This window comes from Neophocaena asiaeorientalis, unplaced genomic scaffold, assembly GCF_003031525.2.
Source record: "Neophocaena asiaeorientalis asiaeorientalis breed wild unplaced genomic scaffold, Neophocaena_asiaeorientalis_V1.1 scaffold85, whole genome shotgun sequence".
Taxonomy (NCBI): domain Eukaryota; kingdom Metazoa; phylum Chordata; class Mammalia; order Artiodactyla; family Phocoenidae; genus Neophocaena; species Neophocaena asiaeorientalis.
The window spans coordinates 1,891,944-1,901,571 of record NW_020174301.1 but is presented as its reverse complement, the minus strand read 5'-3'; positions in this window follow the sequence as shown (position 1 = coordinate 1,901,571).

Genomic DNA, 9,628 nt, shown 5'->3' with positions numbered 1-9,628 from the left:
TTTTTAATAAATACCTAAAAATGGCAAGATTTCAACTATTTTCCTTTGTTTTTAAAGATCTGAAATGCTCCTTACTCTTTTAAGTAGTTTAAAGGACAATAAACTGCTCTCCCCTCCAAATCACATAAAGCTATATATTTTTGTAGTTCAAAAGTCAAAAAAAGGAATCTTCAAAACTGGAAGACCAAAGATCAAGAAAGCATCCAAAATTAACATGTTCAAGGGAATGTTATTGTTCAGAGAGAAATGGAAAAACACATCCTTAAACAGCATGAGTGAACATGAGGTGAGAGTACTTTTCATGGAGGCTAAAGAAATAGCTGTAAATAAAGAAATAAAATGCTCTGTATTAGTCCATGTTAATTAGAATCATGCCAAGAGTGTACAACTCATAGCACCTCTAAATTCATTCATTCAGCTTTTCCCCCTGTGGTAAAGAGGCAAGATGAAATAGTTTGGACTGACATGGACAAGGACTAAATTTTATATAGTAGCAAATACATGAGACTTTTTCAAGAAATCTGGTGTTCTTCCTTATGGGAAGGAATAAGACTTATTACGTAATTTTGATTCTGAGCAAACAGAAGTTTTAAGCAAAGAACTGAAAATTTGTTTACTCAACCTAAAAGTCAATCCATAACTGAGACTACAGCCCTCTTGTATAACACTTCAACTCACTATATATATATAAATTGCAAGATTCTCCAGCAAAAGAAAAGGCAGGGGTGGGGTAGAAGGGATTTAAATGTCTCAATATGATTAAGATATAATAATAAACATCAAATATCTTGAGCAAACTTTATCTGAAAAACTCTTATGCCACACAATCTCAAAAAAAGATGTGCTTGTGAATATTTGTTTAAACTGCCTTTCTTTCCAATGAACTCAAGTCGTCACACAGAACCTAAGTATTCCCAACATACACTTTACTCTTCATTTAACATGGGCTAATTGGCAATAAATCAAAAAGCTGGTTACCTAATTATCAGTGTAAAGCACAAGAGATAAAATGTAATTGCTATCTTAGGTTATAGGCACTAAGGTGACTACAGTATTCACAAAGTATTTTCAACTTAAACAAATGATTTTCAGTACTTTTAAGCTAAAACTTAATTACATTTAACTGCTTTGTTTTTGTATGTATAAACCCACACATTCTTTCACTAGGTCTTATCTGATTATAAATCCTTTCCATTACTCATTCTATAAACTATTTTTCAGAAACTGTCAGAAAAAAATATAAACAAAAAAAAATTTACTACACATAGCAAAATTAGAAGTGTGGTCTCAAAGAAGGTATCTTACATTTAAGCATCAGTATTTAGTAAGTTGCCATTATTATAAAACAAATAGCCTTTCTCACATTCACAGAGTTCATTTTTGAGATTATTTAGATGAAGACCGTATGTTCAACTAATTATTTATCTAGTCGTCCTAATAGCTGTTAAAATAGGATTTACACCGCGCATTTTGGGCCTTAAAAATATAATCTTGTTATCTCTGTATTACATTTTTTAAAATATCCCAAAGCAAAAAATCTTCCTCATACAAGATCAAAAGAAATACGTTGAGCAACCAGGCCCAATTTAACTTAGGGTTAATAAAGAATTTCTCCCATCAGAAGCTACTCTAAATATTGACAGGCATCCCTCGCTTATAGTTTTGAATATACATTAAAAAAAAACCCACACATTTATTTTTGTAATTTAACACATTAAATCTAACCAGTTCCCAACTGGTATGTACCATCTACTATTGTGTGACTATAATTGCAAAATATGATTCCCACCTACTTTACAGAAGCTGTGATGTAAAACAATTCTTACACCACAAAGATGTAAATCCCATTTAGTAATGTGCAGGTTGCAAGTGATATAGTACTTAAATTGTGCCAGAAACGAAAAACATTATTTGGCCTTACTTAATTTCAATTACTCTCAGAAGCAACTCAAATATTATCAAATTGTTAGTTATAAAAACTGGATAATGGTATGGTCAGAAAAAAGATGTGTCAATTAATAAATTATTTGTATTTTTAGACATGAATCTACATTTGCAGATCATTCATCTTCAAAGAATTTGAATATAATAAAATATAGCAAAACTTCAATTATATGAAACAATTTCAACTTTCTTTGATAAAACAAAAATCTTCAAGATCTTACCACAGGATCATTATTATTATATCAATTATCACAGTGTGTGTGTGTGTGTGTGTGTGTGTGTGTGTGTGTGTGTGTGTATGGAAATGTCAGGCATAAGTGTGCTCCTGTTGAAAAAAGGTCAGATAAGTTTTTTATATTTTTGTATGCAGATAATTAGTTATGCATCAAAGTGTTGTTGACAGAGCTGACTCTATAAAAATTATATAGCTTACTTTTAAGGCAAATTTATTGTCATTCCTTTTTCATATCACAAAAATCTTTAAACTGAGACATTTAACTCTAATATCCATTTGCTTGATATTATAATTAGTGTAAATCAACTCAGTCCCTTTTTTAATTAACAAAATAAGCTGGTAAAAGTATGTTTTATCAAATGCCTTCACAATATACTATCCTGAACAATGGATATAAACTAGTGGATTTCATTCTTTATATTTAGTTTCTAATCAGTTTCAGTATCTGGTTCTCACAGTCTGACACAATGCTGCAACGTTTGGGTTGCACAACATTCTACGGGAAATGTTTAAAATTATTTCCACTGAAATATTTAAGTCCTGTACACAAGCATCATGGAAATGTTTACATCAGTTGTCAAACTTTTTAAATAAAAATATTAAATTTTAATAGAATTTTTTTTAATGTTTGTGCTTCAAAAATAGTGACTCCATTTTTAAAAAGTCATTTTTCTCAAGCCCCAAAACAATTCTTGCTTTTCATGCCTTATTTGCAACCTAAAACATTACTACCTGATCTACGTCACTCACTCACTCACTCACTGACCATCATTATATTTGATCACCTTTAGGTCCTTACTGCCCAAAGCCCGACAGTCTCACATGTTTTGGCACTTCAATACACTTTGTTCTTGTCCTAAATACTCATGTTCTGTGCGTACTACTATAAGCTATTATATAACAGGAGGTGGGAAAAATTAAAAAATATTGCAGCACTACAAACCATTTAACATGCTGAGTTTCCACAGTTGCTTAGTGGGTGTTCTGAAACTAGGCCATATTTCTAGTATTAAGAATTTCAAATCCCTACTTCCAAAGTACAGAAGTAACTATTTTCAAGATTAAATCATAAAACCTAACTATTTTAAGCTCCCTGGTATATAAGCATCCCATTTCTATGAGTTTAAAACTGTAATTAACACATGGTAGATAAACCAATATTTGTTTTAGCAACAAATAAGAAATAACTAGCTCTTTTACCCATCCTTATAATACTCAGAGAATTCAACAGGTTACAAAACTAAGACAAAATGCAATTTATATGAACCAGAACTAAAGCCCTTCAGTGAAATATCAAATTCTTTATCCCAGAAGATATAAAAAACAAAGTTGAATTAAATATAATCTATTTCAGGTCACCCAAGCAAAGAAGTAATTATGACCTGCAATCTAATTTTTCTAGTCCAGGTTACCAAGAAATACCAAAAATAAATAAATAAACAAAACTTACTCTCTTTAACAGTTTAAAAGTTGCAGAAATATTTATGTCATTTTGTCATATCACTGCAACAGGTATGTTTTCATTCAAAACTGATGAAAACATGTTGTTACTCAATTTTACATATTTCATACCTCAGTACATAAAGAAACACATGGTAGGTATAAAACCTACAAACTTTAAGGCAGTAATATTATACTGCACTGATTCAGTACTTTCAGACAATTATTTGCTTCAACTTGGTTTTACTCAGTAAATACTTACAATACCTATTACGTTTCGTCTCATTAAGCGAATCTTCCCAATAACAAAAGATTAACACATTAAAATTCTTAACTGTATCATTTTAGATGGAAATCTTTCTGAAATATAATACATGCTCCTGCGTCATCTTTAACAAAATTTACTAACAGCAATTGATCTCATCATGATCCTACATCATTTTTGCTACACTGTTCTCCATATAAAACAAATGACATCTTAAAAAGATTTCAAATGTTTATCCCATAAATTTGCCTTAAACTTCTATATTCTTTTAAATGTGTTATACCTGCTTTTTAAGTATTTTACCCTTGCTCTTATTTTCAACTTTCATGTGGCCTCGAGGAGTACCCCAGTCCTTTTTACATTTGGTTAACAAACTTTTTAAAATTGTACATTATAAGAGTTTAGAGAGCCCTCAATTAAGACCTAGGGGATTCTAAGAGCAGGAAATGTGTTTAAGAGCAAAAGCACTATGACAACTCTTTGTTCTTTTCAGTGGCCTGTTTGTTTGGGGGCCCGAGACTATTAAACTAATTTTCTATTAAGAGCCTACAAAGTCAAGACATTGTATACTGGAGAAATGGTAGTAAAGGCGGCGGACATACTTGATGCTCATCATGAAGCTTACAGTCTAGCAAAAAAACAGACAAACACATCATTACAAAAATAATTTAGTGTTATAAAAAGGAAATACAGGTGTGGTAAGGGACCTTAAAACAGGAGAACCTAACTAGAGATCAAAGGCCTCCCCAAGGATATGATATGGAGGCCTGAAGGGCAATTATAGGAAGTTAGCCAGGTGCAGAGAGCATGGGGTTGTATCCAAAGAGATGATACCAGAAACGTTTTAGTTTCCTAAAAAATAACCTTGAGATAAGTGAAATGTTATAATATTTATGAGGTAATTGCTAAAACGTGAACATTTAAAAAGGATTTCTCAGATTTCTATAATGAAAATAACAGGAAGAATCAAAACCAAAAAAAAAAAAGGCAACACAAGAAATTTTAAATGGGAAAACTATGGCATTTTGGAGGGAATGAAGCTTGGAATGACAAATAAGGTCCCTCATTGTGCCCTCAAATAAATATTAAATCATACTATATGAAAAATTACTTAATATTCAAGTTCAGAGAACTTTTAAATCATATAAAGCCATATAAAGACTTCTACCAGGATATAACTGCTGATCAGTCTGACTTACCTAAAGCAAACAGTGACACTTTGAAATAAGTATGAGAAGAGGTTGTTTTTGTTGTTTTGTGGTTTTTTTGTGCTTTTTTTTTTGCGGTATGCGGGCCTCTCACTGTTGTGGCCTCTCCCTGTTGCAGAGCACAGGCTCCGGACGCGCAGGCTCAGCGGCCATGGCTCACGGGCCTAGCCGCTCCGCGGCATGTGGGATCTTCCTGGACTGGGGCACGAACCCGTGTCCCCTGCATTGGCAGGCAGATTCCCAACCACTGCGCCACCAGGGAAGCCCGAAGAGGTGTTTTTAATGTTCTCAGAAGAGTACATTTTAAATGCTGGTATAATAAAACCTTACCGTGAGTTCTAAGGAAGGAAATTCATAAATGTTACCTTAACGTGATGCATACATGCTGAGAAATATATATTTAAATATGATTTTGAAACATTTTATCATTATCCAAGTTCTAATTCTCAGAATTATTCCACATTAGGCTGATATGTTCTTGTATTTAATTAAAATATTAATGGAAAATATACAGTTAAAAGTTTTAAATAATAATTTGGAGCAGCTCCCCAACATTAATGGAGATCCATAGTTCAAGGCCCAAATTAAATGAGGTACACAAGACAGAACAATCTCTAAAAATGATAACTTTAATGAGAGCCTACTGTATCACTTAAAAGATTAGGTCATACATGGACTCCAAATTGTTATTCCCTGCAGTTCTCCAATGGACCTTAACATCTCTAACTTCTATGCTTTTTCTACCCTCTACCTATCCAACTTATTCCTCAAGAGTTAGTTCAGGTTGTAACCTTCAGTAAGCATTGCTGGTTATACAGGCAGTCTGAATCTTAACTCATCTGAGTTCTTCAGTGTATACTACTATCAAAGCGCTTGTCACATTGTAAAACAATTTACTGTTTGTCCCTTTCATGCAACAAACCATGAACTTACTGAAAGCAGGAAACATAGTATATTTATTCCTGTTCCCTCACAGTATGGGACACACACGGCACTCAGTAGAAGGTCTATGACATTAGTGAGTATGAAATTAGTAAGTTAGTAAGAAATAAGTTAGTAAGAAATATTTATAGAACAAAATTTTAAAGCTAACTTAAAGACTATCTGCAAAATTGTTAAAGTCCTGAAAGCAAGAAGAACTGTTGTACAACACAACAGTGGACACTGAGAAAGCCCAAATTTAACTGATGAAACTAACTCAAAATTCTAGACATTATCTGTGTCAGAAAAAGTCATTCCACTTTACCTCAAAGACATCAGAAAAACTAAAAGAAAAAAGACTTATCTGTCAACTGTGAAATTACTTAATTATATTTTCAAGATTTATAAATAGTGTTTGAGGGCAAATAAAATGCTTAAACTGTGTGTTCACAGTGCTATGAACATTAGAAGATAGACATGCCAAAATACTTCATAAAAGTCTTTCAGGTTCATTTCACATAAGGACCAATTATACCCTCTTTTAAGATCACCTGTAATGTTTTAGCTTCAAGCAATATGTTCATTCTTTCCGATAAAAAAACTTTACCTTTTACAGCATGAGCTACTTTTTGCAATCAGTTCTAATCTTTAGAAAAGTTGGAATGAGACATATAGTGTGAAATAATCTAATTAGTTCTTTAAATCTTGATAATGGCAATATCATACTTTCTCAAAAAGCACATATGTTACCAACATCTCAAAAGCTGAAGAGCCCTCTGTAACTAGAATACTCTTTTCACATGTTAGAACTTTGATTTGCTGAGTTAAAGATGATGTGCTGAAAAACTGGGAATCAGGAGAAAATGCCAAAGACAGAAGGAACATTAGTTTACCTTAAAATAATGCAGTTACGTATTTTAGAACATAACTCAGTTTCTTAGACTTATGCATGCTCTTTTCTACCTGCACTGGTTGACAATTAGATTTCAGAACACACTATAATATATCAAGTTCAAGCACACCATAGGTCACCTTGTAACTCAGAAATTTTTCATATTTTAAAAGTCAGTGTAGATAGTTAGGAAAATACAAACTTTATTACATTAACAGAAAAAAATATTTCCAGAAAGACCTACAGCACACAACTTTGATACAATGTAAAATTCAGAAGACAGGAATAGCAAATTTTACATATATATTCTTTAGCGGGTTAAAGATTTAACCTTAAATTATTAATTATAATATGCCTAATGTATAACATGTAATGCATGAAATGTAAGTCCAACAATAAGCAAAAATAGCAACCAATTTAGTATCTGCAGTACTCATTTCTCAAGTACCACATAAAAGTACTTTACCACTCTGCTGCTAAATGACAGCCAATTTCTAATTCATCTATAACAAAGTATGTACTAATTCCCCACTAGTCTTATAAAACTTTGACATTTCTGTATCTAAGTTTCCTCTCCTAATTGATATAAACTAGTTCAAGAACACTTCCACCACCACCACCACCACCACCACCACCCCCAAAAAAAAGAACACTTCCACCAAGCCCAAGCTATAGACCTCAGAACTCACTGAAGGACTTGGGGTCAACTTGTTTTTCTGGGTTTTTTTTTATTGTTTTGGGGGTTTTTTGGCCTTGTTTGGGGGTTTTATTACTATAAGCATAAATTCTATGCTTTTCCATTCATGAATGATACATGAATGATATAGTGAACTGAATCCTATAAAGATATAGTCTTTCATTTAATCTTCAACCTCCAAAAAACTTCATCCTTATATCTGTATGTCAGGGTTAGTGTATATTTTTTAGTAAAAAAACACAACAGATTTTGATATTTTTTCTCATAAGATTATATATAAAATCTAAAAACTATTTAAACTGTTTTAAAGGACGTCTTACAGAAATACTAAATTACACAACAGATATTGATAATCCAGCATATGTTTAAAACAAATATGAATGCAGTTTAACTGTCTGGATAACAAAGAATTTCAATTTTATTCACGCTTCCCCTCAAAATCCATATAGGTAAGCCAAGGCAAAAAAAATACCAGCAGCTATTCAGAAGCCATCTATGAGCATTCCACACAGAATTCCAGTTTATATCTCTCTTGAACGTGGGACAAGCCCTGTCCCAAGTCACTGAATAAACAATATTTAAAAAGTATAATTCCAGCAAGCATAACAAAAGAATTTATAATTTTAGTGTTCGTTTTGAAAAGTGGAATGTTTCACATTTCTGACTGGTTTCTAGTTCACAAGTTGTTGTATGAGTCTTACTTGCTACAATTATCAAAACACAGCTCTGATCAACTTTCTGAATACAGTAGTTTAAAAACTAAAAAAAAAAATCCATCTGCAAGTTATTAATGTATTTCTTAATATCACTCTTTAATCCACAACAATTCATAACAAATAAGAGAAAATCTTAAACAATTGAAAATTGTATTAACAATCAGAAACCAGAAAACAAGTGCCAACCTGAGATAAATGTTTTCTTCAAAAACTGAACACTTTGGGAAAATTAGTAACCTTAGAGATAGACCAAGTCCATATCTCCAAACTGGCATTTCAAGAATACAGTTTTATATGTCAGCTTTATCTTACATTTAAGCCATCTGAAAGTCACAAAACTTAAGACAAAGCCTTTATTTCTCTGCTACTTTTAAATGCATATTCATAATTAAATGAAACTTTTACAGTGTACCTGATTTCCAAATTAGTATTTAAAAAATTTATCACATTCAGTCTAAGATCCTTATGTTGGGAATGGTCATTTACATACTTATTCCTAATAATTCTTGTCACTGTCACATAGAAAACATCAACACTTGACAGATTCAAACTATGAACTAAGCTTACTGAATGTTACAAATTGTACCCAATAGCTATGTCTCTTCAAATACATAGTAACAGTTACAAGGGCTATGGCATGTAAAGCTGAGGGTAGAGGTTAGCAACTAATAAACAGGTTTTTTAAATTAAGACAATCTTTCAGTGTTGATGCTACATTTAGATAAAAAATACTTAGTTACACAAGTGTACCCTAAGATTCTGAAAAACGTAACAAAAAGTAGTTTTAGATACAATTATCCATTATTCTGAGCAGATACGAGAAAGTACTGACATTTATGAAGACGTGTACAAAACTGCACAGGTGTAAGCTTAGATGTAGACTGTTGGTACTTATCGTGAGGGAGGCAAATACTATACAGTCCACATCTGCAACCCAATTTTGCTTCAGCATCCCCAAAGACTTAGAAAACATTTTTTTGGGTAGGTTGCAAAACATTGCTTCCTCTTTTATTCTCATCACCCCCATTATAATACAAAGCAACAGACAAGAAAATCAAATCACCAACTGCAAGGGTTGAAGGCTTAATTAAACACACACACTCAAAAGCATCTTCTTTTCAACTACCGAAACGGTATTCATTTCACCTGTTTGTACATCCATATTAACACAATTACACAAACCCTCTGTTGATTTTTTTAAAAAAAGGAGCAATTAATGGCTTGGCGTCATTATTCTTCTACCTAGGAAAGGGGGGAGGGGGATGGTACAAAACAATGGATACTGAGGGGCTGAGGAAAAATCTTTTTGT